Source organism: Helianthus annuus, chromosome 1 (genome assembly GCF_002127325.2).
Source record: "Helianthus annuus cultivar XRQ/B chromosome 1, HanXRQr2.0-SUNRISE, whole genome shotgun sequence".
Classification (NCBI taxonomy): domain Eukaryota; kingdom Viridiplantae; phylum Streptophyta; class Magnoliopsida; order Asterales; family Asteraceae; genus Helianthus; species Helianthus annuus.
This window is the reverse complement of record NC_035433.2, coordinates 129,024,279-129,040,722: the sequence shown is the minus strand read 5'-3', so window position 1 is coordinate 129,040,722 and position 16,444 is coordinate 129,024,279.

Genomic DNA, 16,444 nt, shown 5'->3' with positions numbered 1-16,444 from the left:
TTGTTGCACTTAGGGTAGTTTCCCCGGTAGCCACCCTGTTGCTGAGTGCCTTTGTTGTTGTCAGTTTTCCTTTGCTGAGCTGGGGCTTGAGTAGGGTTAGCATCCTTGCCCTGATTTCCATCCCACTTTCGTTTGCCATCACTAGAACTTCCTTCCGCAGCACTGATCCTTTTGGGCAACCTGCCCTCTTCCACAGCCTGATCAGTGAGTTTGTGAGCAAGTCGAACGATCGGCTGGATGGTAGTGTGGTTGGCTGAAGTTACATGGCTTCGGATTTCTGGAGCCAGACCCTTGATGTACAGTTCGATTCTTCGATACATAGGTCGAGACATGTTTGGACAAAGAGCAGCATAGTCGTTGGACAGCTTGGTGTAGGTCTCAATCTCTGACCCAACCATCTTGAGTTCATAGTACTCGTTCTCCAGCTTGTGGATGTCATCCCTGTGACAGTACTCTTCCTTGATCATATCCTTGAAATCTTCCCACGCAGTAGCGTTTGCAGTCTCCAAACCAAGCATTTGAATTTGCGCCTTCCACCATGAAAGTGCGCTTCCCTCTAGAGTACCAGTAGCAAACTTCACCCAATTCGCAGTTGGGCATTCACAGACAGCAAAAACAGCTTCGACCTTCTCAATCCAGTGCAGAAGGCCTATGGCACCCTCCGTGCCATTGAAAGGAAGAGGCTTGCAATCCATAAAGGTCTTGAAGGTACAAACACGTGGTTGCACAGGTGCAGGCTGACCTGTTGTGAGGAGTGAAGCGAAATAGGTTTAGAGGCGAAAAGACGATGTGGCGGTAGGATCTAAACATCCTAAAACAACGAGTTTACCTATAGGGTGAGCTGCGAAAGCTGCAGCCACAGTGTTGAGCAGGTTCGCGAATTGAGCCTGGGTCATGTTGACGTTTCCTCGTCCACGTCCACTCATTGTCTTCATAACCAGAAAACATAGTATGAGTGCGATGTCGTAACATAGCGAGAATAAGATAGAAGAGAGAAGATGTACCCATCTAATCAGGCAAACTAGTACGTATAGTAAAGCAGAAAGCATAGAACAATTAAGCAAGTAACTATGGGTCCGAGCTATGAGGTCAGATAAGTCGAGCCTTGTACTTGGAGTGTAGTGTCGTCACGAGTCACGGGTTATAGTCTGGTTTTTCCTCAAAAAGATTTTTCCCCTTTTTAAAACCAAGTTCACTATAACCAATGGCTCTGATACCAATCTGTCACACCCCCAAAATCCACCTGCGGATAACACCCGCTTCGAGGGCGTGACTGACCAGGATCCAGCCACCAATTATACTGACTAATTAAGTTGATAATAAAAAGTAATACTTACTAATCATAAGATTAGCAAATATCAAATTCAGTGTTCAAAGTTTTAAGTTCAGAGTAAATGTAGCGGAAGCATAATTAACAGTTTTAAATATTGTTCATAAAGTAAACATGATAAGAGCCCAACACACGGGCAGACGACCACTACACATCCCAAGTAGCTGCTCCAGTCACTGGCCACCTGCAAGGCATGCAGTAAAGGGGTCAACAATAATGCTGAGTGAGTTCACTAGTTGTCCAGTTTTAATTACCAAAAACTTGTTTCACCAGTTAATTTATCCGTTTATACATGCCATGGGGAGCTACCCCAAAAGTTAGCGACTAAACTGTTTTTCCAATACCGAACACTAAGTAACCGAATGCGTTTCCGCAGGATGCCCCGATGTCAATGTTCTATCATCATTGACGGATGCCTGAGTACATTAGTTCACGACCGATCCCATACCATGGCACGGTGTGAGGCTGGTAAGACCTAAATAGCGCTATCAACTAATAACCCGTTCGCCTGGCACCGGCGACTAATCGGTATTATGTAGTAGGGACTTGAGTGATAGAGTTGCGTTTAGTGCCGTTAGTTGCATTCCGTATAAACAGTAATTAACTAAAAAGGTTTCCCAATACAAGGGAAGATAAAGTAAGTTTGTTCCCAATAACTAGGGAAGGAGTGTAGACGGTATCCCCTTTACAAGGGGATAGGGTTGTTTTAGTCTCGTGTCCCAAACCACCGGGACGCATGCTTTTAAGTTGTGAACTCACCTTGGGTTGCTCGGTATGATACGTTACTTGGTTAAGTATGTTGGTCACCACGTCCTAACATGGTTACCAAATATGGGTCAAGTCGGGTACAGGTAAACACGTCTAGCATACACGTATACAAGCAGTTAACAGGCAGAAATACAAACAGTAACATGTATACATACAGTAGCAGATCAAAATGAAGTCCAGTCAACAGGAGGCCCAACAGTTGAAGCCCAAAACAACAAGACAGATAGTTAAGGCCCAATAACATAAAACAGCCCAGTCGAAACTAAGGGGGTTGCGACTCGCAACCGAGGTTGCGACTCGCAACCGAGGTTGCGACTCGCAACTGCGGTCTCGGTCCATCACGTTTTGGTTACGACTCGTAACCGGAGATTGCGACTTAGCAGGTGTGGTTGCGACTCGCAACCAGGTTTGATGCGTGCTGATTGCGACTCGCAACTGGGAGGTTTCGACTGGTCATGCGTGGTTTCGAGTAGCAACCAAAGGTTGCGACTCGCAACCGTGATAACATGCATGGCAATCCCTTCTAGAACCTGTCATTTTGTACGAACCAATAGGAATGCATTTTCATGAAAATTATGTACCATTTCCACTAAAACATGTTTGTTTGTCTATTCCTTGTCTAAAATGGATCAAAATCAGCATATTTGAAATATTTTGTAACATTCAAACTGTTCTTCATTTTATCAACATATTCAAGAAGTATCTCATAAGCAACAATCCTATTTTCAGCAATTATAATCATCATCAGTAACATCACCATTTAAACCCAAAAACTATGGCCAAAAACATCTAACCGGACCCTCATTAATAACCGGACAACAACAACCCGAAACATGCAATCAATAACACCTATTATGAACTTCTAACCAAAATCATAACAAATCGGATATCATACATTTCATGATCATTCACCCTAAATCATCTAAGCAAGCTTTTTAATCATCAACCATCATGCGAAAAGATCATTTAACCAACCATTTATATCATATATCATCATCATACATTCTAACACAAAGCAAAAATCATGGTAAACACATAAGACACACTAACCGGATGATGATGTGGTTGGTCCGAGAGCTAGGATTCGAGAGTTTCTTGATGTTGGTTGGCCCGAGAGCTCGGTTCCGAGTAGGAAGAAGGTGATGGTGGATGTTGGTGTTAGTAAGGGTTTTAGGGTTTAGTGTGAGAGATGAGAGTGTGAGAAGAGAGTGTGTAAAAAGGTTAAGGGAGGTGGGGTTGGGTTTAAATAGTGCACCGAGTTGGGCTAGGGGGTTTCCGGGTTGGGTTTAATTCCTACAAGGCCAAGGCCTAGCCGGCCCATTACTAATGTTCACTCGAGACCATGGTCTCGAGTCGGGTTGTTTGTGGTTTCGGTTTACATATATAACCCTTATATATATATACATACACATAAGCAAATCGGCATATAGCACATAATAGCAAATAGTTTTTCATACATTTTTACTGTTAGTCGATTACGTACACGTTTGTTACATCGAAAGGTTATCCGGAAAGATCCGAGGTGTCACAAATAATATCACAAAAATGTCACTAACAAGATGATTTCAAAACATGAAAGCCCTAGATCTCACGAAGAACGTATGAGACCTGAGAGAGAAGAACAAACACCGATGTATGTTGGTTAGAAGGATCGAGACACTGATGTCCTTATCACACCAACAAAAAGATATTTATAAGCCCAAAGCTGCAAGTCTTTTAATCTCCAGCCCAAAGCCAGCTAAGTTCCAGCCCAAAGGATAGCAACGGTCCACTTTGAAAGATCCAGCTCAACCATCGCAAAGAAGGAAACATGTAACAAGAAAATAAAGAATAAGTATACACTTAATAAAAAGAAACAAGGTATTAAAACTGAAGATACGATAATATCTTTAACAGAAACTAACCCGAATGAGGAACACGTATAGTTCTGACGATCAAATCACATTGACTAAGCATTTGTCGTTTAGATTGTTTAAAAGTTTATGAACTTAATTAAGTCGGTGTAATAGTTTAATGTTAGGTTTGATAAATAATAAAAGTTGTTTTCTTCTTTCGCAAATACATGGGTATATTTTAGAATAGGAAAATTGGTATTTAATAAACCAACCTTTAACCAGTTGGTAAATAATAATCCAACCTTCAAAATTGGTAAATAATAATCCCACCTATCAACATGTTGGTACTCAATGAACTTCCGTTAATTTTTTTAACTGAAGTTAGTTTTTATGTTTTATTTATTACACAAACAGTCCCTGTAATTGTAATTTACTAGTTTTAACTATTTTATGAAACAAAAAAACCACTCGAAAATCCTCCTTTTCCTCGATTTGAGGTTTATAAAATAGTTAAAACTAGTAAATTACAACTACAGGGACTGTTTGTGTAATAAATAAAACTTAAAAACTAACTTCAGTTAAAAAAAATTAACGGAAGTTCATTGAGTACCAACATGTTGTTAGGTAGGATTATTATATACCAATTCTGTAGGTTGGATTATTATTTACCAACCGGTTAAAGGTTGGTTTATTAAATACCAATTTTCCTTTAGAATATTATACGCAAATATTTAAGGGTAGTAGGGTAGTGTGAGGTTCATTGGGGAGCACTACAAAAGTGGGAAACCGGGGAACACTCTTAAAAATTTAACTTAACATGTTAAAAATTGTTTTTTTTTAAATCTTTTTCGGCGCTTCACCTTATATATACTTGTAGTTTTTAATAAAAAAATCAAAAACTAAAAATACTAAAAAAAAATTAAAAAAAGGCTAAGTTTTTTTTTAGAAAAATTATTTTTTTTATTCGACTAGTTTCTCCTCCTTTTTATAAAGAAAAGCACTGAATTTTTTTTTAAAAAAATTGATTTTTAACATGTTAGGTTAATTCTATAAGATATAACTGTTTTTTAAACATTTTTTTTATAATTTTAGTTTTTGATTTTTTTATTAAAAATGTTTCTACTTGTATTTATAAGAAAAAGCGCTGAAAAAAATTTAGAAAACAATAATTTTTAACATGTTAAGTATAATTTTTAAGAGTGTTCTCCGTTCCCCACTTTTTTAGTGTTTCCCAATGAACCCTCCCCTAGTAGGGTATTTAAAATTTAAAAAGGAGTACTTACATTTATATCAATTACAAAATAAAATATAAATTCAACACTAAACAACATTTGGACGGGGTAAACACTTCCAAAAATACAATTTATCTGCCATGAACCTTCTGTATGACAAAATTTTTTTATTGATATCACCACTGAAATTGATGGTTTTATCTGTAACCAGATGCTTCATCATTATATATAGATACACATCTTCGTTGCGCTCGAATGAAATGTTTTTTTTTCTAGTTTTCAGTTTTTTTCTAGTATCGCATGTTCACCAACATTGCTCCCAAATACACGGAGATTTTTCTTAGCCTTGGGTGAACAACATTTATGTATTTTTAGCCTACAAAAATGTCTTCACAGGCATAAATAAGCAGTTGTTGGCTCCGCAACTCAGGTCGTAGCAGTAGCCATTTCTTATTTACTAGCGCGATAGGGAAAAAACATAATCAACATCAAAAAAAGGAAGGAAACGGGTTCAGTTTACCAATGCAATAAGTAGCCACGTTTTTTGGAACGGAGTCTAATAAACACTCATGAAACTTTGGTGGTAGAATCGTCCAACGCATATTTAAAATTGGGTCTTTCTAAAGCTTTCTACTTCTCCAAGACGTCAGTCTTCCAATCCAACATTCAATATGCTGTATAAATTGTTGTTCAGTTTGTTAGTAACACAACTTACTAAAAACTATAATTTTCATAAATAGTTGATAAAATTTACCGTTCCGTTGAGATAGCAATTAAAATGAATTCCCAACAAAGTTCCCCAATAATTTTTGTCAAGCTCTATGGATCTAGTAAAAATCACTGAATAACAGAACGACACGTCCCCTTTATTGTAGAATTCAACCACATCTTTCGATAATTTCTGTTTCGTCGTATGGTATCGCCGATCTACTTGGGTTGTGTTGGTGTAAGCTTTGTCTATTATGTACAAATTGATTTTCTTCAATATTTGGTGGATTTACATTTTCGCTGGATGATGATCCGCTTTCGATTGCATTCTTCGGACGCCTCAATCGACTTAGGATCCAACTTGATGCTTTTTTAGCCGGTTGAGAGCAGTATCCTTCACCTGCTAAGTTTTTTCCACGTCGATCAGACATAATTGTAAGAACCGTTCGCGTAATTAAATAAAAATAAAACAAATTTTATTAATACGATTACAATACATAAATTAGAAAGCTAAAATACTAGTACAAATACAACTGAAATAAACCAAAATACAAGAAGGAGTAGAAACAGAATTGACTGAGGCACGTGTTCAACACGCTTCCCTTAAAACAAATTCCGAGTCTCCCAAGAGTACTCGTTTTGTTTCCCAGGGTACAACAGCCGGAGCAGTAGTACTGCCGGAGTTCGCCTACAACCCGAAGGTTACCTTGAAACTGCAAGAGAGAGATTAGAAAAGCTGTGGAGAGAAAGAGAATTGATGTTGTGTTGCTGGGTTTTCGTAGTGTACTCTATAGCAAGGTATGGAGCTGTATTTATACAGCTCCCGGTTTGAAACAGCCAAAAACGAATTAAATGAGAGGTGTAAATTGCATTAAACGTCTTCAATGCAATTTAATATGTCATTTAATTCTCAGTCAAAGCCTATTAACTCGTCAGTTACAAAGCTGGACTGAAACTGCACTGTCATTCAATGCTGGAAGCTTCTGCGGGCGCGCGCGCGCGCGCGCCCAGGTCTGCATGCCCATGCGCGGTGCGTCGTCTCGGCTCAAGTCCATACGCGCGTGTGCCACGTCACCTGTGCGCTTATACGAGCGTGTCACACAGTCGCGCCGTATTGGCTCACTCTGGTGCGCCGCGCATGACACAGCAAGACCCATGCACCATGCGCGTAGCCGCGCGCCTCCGTGCCATAAGTACTCGCGCGCGCATGCGCATGACTGCCACGTCATGCGCCGCATCACCTACCACTTGGTCCTTGCAACCCTTGTGCTCCACCACGCGCACGCGGTCAAAAATACAAAGGCGGCTCTGAAGCGGCTCGCGGCGAAGTGCAAAGTGCGCCATCAAAGCGCCACATTGCGCCTCATCGCCCACGCCACGCGCGCGCGCGCGAGCGTGTGCGAGTGCGAGTTAGGGTGCTCCGCACCCTTCGCGAGGACACTAGTGTGTGCTTCCATGAAACAATAAGGATGGAGAGTTCCACCTTAAATACCCATTTAAGTTCCATCTCTCCTCCGATGTGGGACAAGGTGCTACTTTCCCTTTTGTTTCAGCATTCAATGTTTCAAACACCCAACTTTGAGCATCGATATCTCATTCATCTTAGCTCGGTTTTGGACGTGGTTTAGTTCGTTGCGAAGCTCTTCCAACATAGGGCACTAACCTCTTCATTCATAGCATTTGTCCAGTTAATGTCCCTAACAGCTTCAGCATAAGAACTAGGCTCAACAATTTTGTTCACATTAGAAGCAAAACAAACACTTTCAGATGGCAAATTAGCATAGTTGACGACCCTATCATATCCATACTTAACTCTACCTTCAACAACATAATCATCAAAGTGTTTAGGAATAGAAACGGATCTATAGACTTCCTAGTTGCAACATGAATACCCTCAGACAGGTTTGATTCATCATTACTACTTGACTCAGCCCTCACAGAACTTGGTTCAGAAACATTCAATTGTTGATCACTAGCCATGCCACTAGAATTTGATGGCTGCTAAGTGTCAAAAGAAGATGATTCAACAGGACTACTGTGTTGCTGAGTCACGGTAGTTGAATCAGTTTGTACCTCCTCTTCATCATCGGGATTTATTTCACTTGAAAAATCAAAATTGTCAAAAAAAATTGAATTATTTAGAGACTTATTACCAACTGGATCATTTTGTAAAGCCATGTTAGCCTTATAAGGAAAAACATCTTCATAAAAGCTAACATCTCTTGAAAAAAATAAATTTTCTTTGATCTAGACTCCAAACTTTATAACCTTTTTTGTAATTAGAATACCCCATAAAAACACACCTTTCAGCCCTTTCTTCAAGTTTATCATTATTAGTTAAAACAGTAAAGAAACATAGACAACCAAATATTTTCAAGTGATTAAGAGAAGGTTTGAACCCAAAAAGTAATTCATAAGGAGATTTACCATTTAACACAGAGGAGGGTGTCCTGTTAATTAAATATGAAGCAGTAAGAATGCATTCAGACCGAAAATTTAAAGGAATACCAGACTGAAACAGTAATGCTCTAGCAATGTTTAATAAATGCCTATGTTTCCTTTCAACAATTCCATTTTGTTGAGGTGTGTAAGTGCAAGAGGTTTGATGTATTATTCCATGAGTTATAACAAAATTAGACATTTGCAAATTAATAAACTCAGTTCCATTATCAGTTCTAAGAATTTTAATTTTAACCTCGAACTGAGTTTCAATCAAATTATAAAAACTTTGAACATTTTTAAACACTTCAAACTTGGACTTCATCAAATAAACCCACACAGACCTAGAATAATCATCAACAATAGTAAGAAAGTATTTATACCCTTCTATACTAGACACTTTATAAGGCCCCCAAACATCTAGATGAATTAAATCACCGACCTTTTTTGATTTATGTTCGCTTAAAGGAAAAGGAACTCTATGTTGTTTGGCCCTATGACATACATCACAAGGATCAGTATTACTACTGGATTTGAGATTTAGAACATTTAAAACTTGGGCAGAAGGGTGTCCAAGTCTTGAATGCCAGAGTTTTACTGTTTCAGCTTGATTAAAGCAAACAATAACAGAACTAAAAGAATTACCACAGAAATACAACCCATCAGTTTGTTTACCAGTCACCAGGGTTTTCTTTAAGCAAGAATCCTGAATATAACAAGTATTTTCATCAAAAACAACTTTAAGATTATTATCCTTAGCTAACTTGTGCACAGAAATTAAATTGACACAATACTCAGGAACAACGAAGACATCTTTGAGAATAACAGAGTTAGACAATTTATAACAACCTATTTTGGTGACCTTAGCATCAGTTCCATTTGGATGTTTAATAGAAATGTTGTACTCAGACACATCAACCAAATTAAACATGTTGTCACTAGACATAATCATATGTTGATTTGCACCAGAATCAATTATTCAACTCATATTATTATTAGACCAGACTTTACTGTTAAAACAATACATTTTCTTATGCCAGCCTAAATAAGAGAAAACATTATGACTAATACCTCCTACATTTTTCTTTGAAGTATCCTCCATCTTTTTCTCATTAAGCAATCCTAACAGTTTAGAGAATTGTCCAGTAGTAAGAGAGTTCAAAGAATTATCAGCAGATGAGGAACTAGCAGATTTATCATTCACAGAATTGTTTGACACTCCAGATTTAGACCATTGATTGTTGTTCTTAGGTCTATAATTTGGTGGATATCCATGTAGCTCAAAGCATTTATCAACCGTGTGACCAACTTTGTTACAATGAGTACTCTTTAGATTAGGATTTGGTCCTTTATTAAACTTTTTTTTATTTTCATTAAACTGATTTGCCTTAGAAACAAAACCAACATTAGGAGTTTTCAAAACACTATTAGACTCCCTATGTGACTCTTCTCTTGAAATAATTGAAAAAGCAGTTTTCACAGTAGGCAAAGGATCTCTAGTTAACAAGTTGGTCCTAACAGGTTGATAAACATCATCTAAACCCATTAGAAATTGCATAAGTTCTACTATGTGACTGAATTCATTAAACTTAGTGGCAGCACTGCAGGTACAGGAAGGTAACTGAAGCATGGCATCAAATTGTTTCCACATGGTATAAATCCTATGATAATAATTAGAAACACTAGATCCATTTGACTCACAGAATTAATCTTTTGATACAAACCAAAAACCACAGAACCATCAACTTTATCATACGTTTCTTTCAAATCATTCCATACTTCAGAAGCAAGTTGAGAATAAACTTGACCAACATACAATTCATGAAATAGAATTTAGAATCCAAGTCAACACAATGGAATTACATCTATCCCACTGTCTAGCTAGAACATCACCAGTTTTTGATTTTAGACAAGTACCATCAACGAATCCTAATTTATTTTTAGCCATCAAAGCAAGTTTCATAACATTTGACCAAACTATATAATTCTCCGTTCCTTTTAATTTGATATTAACAATAGTAAGACCACTAGAATCACTAGCATGTATGTACAGAGGGTCACTAGCATCCAACTTGCTTATCAAAGTAGCAGAAGATTCAGTCTTATCACCCATATCAAACAAAAACTAATAGACAAAACACAGGCTAACAAGAAGCAAGCAGATGCACGAAATCAGATCAGAACAAACACAGATATACAAAGGACGAAAGTTACCTATATAAGATATAAAATATTCAGAACCAACACAAACATGAAAAAATGGGTGAAACTACACCAGTGTTCCAAATCGTTGGTTCATCACTCAAATGGTGCCAACGCAAGTCTTAGTGTAGAAGCCAACTATCTTAGCAAAAAAAAGATAAAGATAAAGGACAGATCTCACCGAGAGATTTTCCCAAGTTAGGGTTCTCCAAAAATAAACTCACAGTTGTAACCTTCACTTAGAGTTACAAACTGTGAGGCAAAGAAAACGACAAGATGCTCCAAGTTATGAATAAAGCCTTCCTTGGTCCGAGTCTAAACTTCAAACACCAGAAAACTCTAGATCTGACTTCAGATCTAGAAACCCCAAGCCAAGAGCTCAAGATGAATCGATTAACAAGGATTATTAATCAACCTTCAACAACAGCGGAAGAACACCAAGAACACTCGATTCAACCTTTGAGCTTTGATACCATGTCAGAAACTCAAGACTGAACAAGAAATTGATAATACTTTCGACAAAAATATGAACAGACTCAGTACGCAAATGATTCAGTCAGCAAAGATTGACTGAATAATATCACAAAAATGTCATTAACAAGATGATTTCAAAACATGAAAGCCCTAGATCTCACGAAGAATGTATGAGACCTGAGAGAGAAGAACAAACACCGATGTATGTTGGTTAGAAGGATCGAGACACTGATGTCCTTATCACACCAACAAAAAGATATTTATAAGCCCAAAGCTGCAAGTCTTTTAATCTCCAGCCCAAAGCCAGCTAAGTTCCAGCCCAAAGGATAGCAACGGTCCACTTTGAAAGATCCAACTCAACCATCGCAAAGAAGGAAACATGTAACAAGAAAATAAAGAATAAGTATACACTTAATAAAAAGAAACAAGGTATTAAAACTGAAGATACGATAATATCTTTAACAGAAACTAACCCGAATGAGGAACACGTATAGTTCTGACGATCAAATCACATTGACTAAGCATTTGTCGTTTAGATTGTTTAAAAGTTTATGAACTTAATTAAGTCGGTGTAATAGTTTAATGTTAGGTTTGATAAATAATAAAAGTTGTTTTCTTCTTTCGTAAGTAAATACATGGGTATATTTTAGAATATTATACGCAAATATTTAAGGGTAGTAGGGTAGTGTGAGGTTCATTGGGGAACACTAAAAAAGTGGGAAACCGGGGAACACTCTTAAAAATTTAACTTAACATGTTAAAAATTGTTTTTTTTTTTTTTTAAATCTTTTTCGGCGCTTCTCCTTATATATACTTGTAGTTTTTAATAAAAAAATCAAAAACTAAAAATACTAAAAAAAATTAAAAAAAGGCTAAATTTTTTTTAGAAAAATTATTTTTTTTATTCGACTAGTTTCTCCTCCTTTTTATAAAGAAAAGCGCTGAATTTTTTTTTAAAAAAATTGATTTTTAACATGTTAGGTTAATTCTATAAGATATAACTGTTTTTTAAACATTTTTTTTTATAATTTTAGTTTTTGATTTTTTTATTAAAAATGTTTCTACTTGTATTTATAAGAAAAAGCGCTGAAAAAAATTTAGAAAAAAATAATTTTTAACATGTTAAGTATAATTTTTAAGAGTGTTCTCCGTTCCCCACTTTTTTAGTGTTTCCCAATGAACCCTCCCCTAGTAGGGTATTTAAAATTTAAAAAGGAGTACTTACATTTATATCAATTACAAAATAAAATATAAATTCAACACTAAACAACATTTGGACGGGGTAAACACTTCCAAAAATACAATTTATCTGCCATGAAACTTCTGTATGATAAAATTTTTTTATTGATATCACCACTGAGATTGATGGGTTTATCTGTAACCAGATGCTTCATCATTATATATAGATACACATCTTCGTTGCGCTCGAATGAAATGTTTTTTTTTCTAGTTTTCAGTTTTTTTCTAGTATCGCATGTTCACCAACATTGCTCCCAAATACACGGAGATTTTTCTTAGCCTTGGGTGAACAACATTTATGTATTTTTAGCCTACACAAATGTCTTCACAGGCATAAATAAGCAGTTGTTGGCTCCGCAACTCAGGTCGTAGCAGTAGCCATTTCTTATTTTCTAGCGCGATAGGGAAAAAACATAATCAACATCAAAAAAAGGAAGGAAACGGGTTCAGTTTACCAATGTAATAAGTAGCCACGTTTTTTGGAACGGAGTCTAATAAACACTCATGAAACTTTGGTGGTAGAATCGTCCAACGCATATTTAAAATTGGGTCTTTCTAAAGCTTTCTACTTCTCCAAGACGTCAGTCTTCCAATCCAACATTCAATATGCTGTATAAATTGTTGTTCAGTTTGTTAGTAACACAACTTACTAACAATGAATATGCAATGATCACAATTTGTTGGAAATCTCCTTATAAACCACATTAGTTGTTTTACTGTAGGTTTGTCGTTGTTGTCAAGTATTAGTAGTTTGATTTCATCTCATGTTTTTACCCTTGATTAAGCAACATACAATTGACCATGAGAGAAGACTGGTTGTTTCAAGTACACGTGTGTTACACGGGTGGTCTCAAAGTAAATTATATTATTTAACAATGTCAATACATATCAATATCTTTTGGATAGGGATAAGCGTGATACCCATTCAGTACCGAACCGATACCAAAAGTATTGGTACCTACAAATAGGAAAAAATGGTACCAATACCGAATATACCGGTACCAAATGCTCATTCTTGCTTTTGGACATATCACTACTTTTTTTGTTTCCTCTCTCGATTTGATATCGTAAGTGTCGGTACAATAACAAACAGAACTAATACGGAACAAATTCCCGTCAGGGAATCTCTTTATGCTATATAATTAACATATAACATTTCTTATCATATTGTACAAACTAACATATCAGTTTAAAAAATATATACACAATGCAAAATATAAGTAGTCAAATAAAAGATATGTGTTGAAGCAATGGCCGAAATGAGTTTTGTAAACTTACATCAAGTATTTTTTTTTCGTTGAATATTTATGTTATAACATCCATTATTGTATCAAAATTATCACCAAAATGGTCATAAACATCATATGCCATCCAATAAAAAGTATTATATAAAAATCAGTAAAAAAGCTGATGAGGGTAAGTAAAGAATGTGAGTCAATCGAGACCTTGAGCCCACTGTACTTAGCAGGGTTGTTTGTCATCAACTTCATTATCCTAACCCCCAAATCTCTCAAAATCTGCATATGGTTGATTGACATAAATTTCAGAATAATAAGTATAATCAAATGATATAAGAAATCGGAAATTTGGGATATCGACATTCGACTCTTTATCCATATCAGGTCAATGATAAAAGTCAACGAGTTTAATTGAAAAAGAAACGGGTCATAACATACTAAAGTGTAATTTTATAAAATACAAACTTAATAACTTAATCAAAACTGTCTATCTATTAAAGATTCTTGAAGGACAACATTTTGAGTCAACCCAACTCAATTCGTACCAAAGATTACCTTTTGGACCCAAATATATGTTGACCGATTACCCATCCCGCCTAACCTGGCCATCTTGCCAACACCACCTATATGTACCTATACCATGTCGGGTAATGAACATTTGCTCATAGTGGTGGCAACTTCAACCGTCCACTAGACGCATGCATGGAAAGAAAGAGATGTACCTACCTTCCTGTACTTGTATATTTTGTGTTTGCCTTTGCCTTTGCCAAGGGAGAGAATACTCAGGTACAATATGAGTACAATAAACTTAAAGAAACTAAACAAACAACAATAATGTTAAAAGTTAACCATAGTTAGCGATGAGAATGGCAAAGATGTTAACATATAACTAAAACTATGTAAATGCGAACATACGCTCTTCATACAGAATTACACAAGATTATCACCGTTTTCTTGGTTCCAAACTGCCCAAGTCCTCCAAGAACTCATTTCCTCTATACATGTTACTACTTGTCCTGTCCCTAAAAATATCAAGTTAAATTATTAAAAAAATTATTAATAATTTTTTTATCCCATTTACCATACCAGTTGTCTTTATCAAATAATACTCATTTGAATTTTGTATCTTTCTTTATCAAATGGTCTAAACGGGATATAAAAGTTTAAAAAATAAAAAAATATAAACTTTTTTATGTTTTATTTTAAACTTAGATACTAGATGGATGAACTGGACTAACCAGACCTAACTCGGAACCGGCTGTTTTGGACAAAAGAACTTTGGATCAACCCAACTGAACCATCTTGGCCTGCACATCAAATGGTTAAAACAAAAAATAAAAATAAACAGTTAAAAAGAAAACGGGTCGAATATCACATGAAGTGTATTTTTAGTACATAAAATGGGCTCTTTTTTTCTTAGAAGCGACTCTTTTTTTTTTCTTAAAAGCGACTCTTTTTTCAAACCTTTTGGATCCTGATGGCGGAAAAACAAACCTTTGGACGAAAGTTTCAAAAGTGGCCAAACCTCAGGGAAGAAAATGGCATTTTACTCTTTTTTATATTATAACTAAAATCTCATACCAAGTATAGTTAAATGTGTTATTTCCAAGAATCAATGTTATAAAAACCAGTGTAATCAAATAAAAGTGTCAGCCAAAAATTGTCTTTCTAACCTGCTTTGTTTGTACTTAGTTTTATGGCGGCCGTAACCAGCACATTGCCCATATGCACAAGAACCGACCAACAAAATTCTGGATTCAGACTTGTACTTAATACGCTGGCATTCTGAATGGTTATTACTATCCGTCCCAATTTCTTCACTCACCCGCCCATCACCGTCAGCTGCCAACCACAAGGCGATTCCAATATTATGGTCCTGCAAAATCAATTATTAGTAGTAGTAAATGTGGAAAAAGTAGTAAATAACCATCCGCGTTGCGGCGAACAGTATTGTAACAATTAGCCATTATATTTGTGGCATGTAACCTTAGATGTTAACATTAATCTATGTACAAAAGAAGCCTACAACATTTGAAGTACACACTTTGGTTTTAAATTGTGTGATGCGCTCTAATGCGTTTGGTCCAAAAATATGATGAATACCGACCAAAGTATTTCATCTACCATATGGTGCTAGAAAATAATGTACCCAACGAGACTACTGCTCAAGAAGACAGCCACGTACCACTAACCATATCGGTATGCCTCAATGCATGCATATACCAAAACCCATCATTACCCCCAACTGAGTAAAATTGGCCAAAATGAGAATACACCACACAAATGAACGGTAGCAATGGGTATATCAACTCTTTAGTATGTCTTCATGTCTAATTACTCATTATGTACCAATTATTTTCTAGACATCGCAGTTAAAAAATTCATATGGTATTCAATATAAAAGAAAGAGAAAAGAAAAACTAATATCCACAAGATCACCTCTGCCAGCATATGGAAAAATATTTCGGATCGAGCTAAATGTGGAAAATCCACCAGGAAAAGTAACAGTAAGCCAAAGAGACCAATAGGAGCAACTGCTAATAGATTTTCTTGGTACACTAAACCACCAACTAAACCTGTTTAATCATCGATTTTCTTGCTAAGTTTTTTCCACGTCGGTCAGACATAATTGTGGTTTTCCTAAAGATATTCTTTAATTTAGTATAAATAAAACGTTTTATGTTTTATCCACTAGTAAAAAGTTTATTTATATAAAAACCTTTAAAAATATTAATGTTTAATATCAAAGTTGCCCATGTCAATACTGTACAGACGCAGGGGAGGCGTCTTTGGACTCCTCAAATCCGCCACCGACGCATTGGACACGTTCAGCATCCAACAAAAATTTGCCATGTCAGTAAGGGATGCGTCTTCCAGACGCTTTGCGTTACAGGGACCACTTTCAGTTGTTGAGAGTTCATCATCGACATGTCCTCAATCGAGTGGAGAGGACCACCTGGGACGGAGCTCCGACCTGTT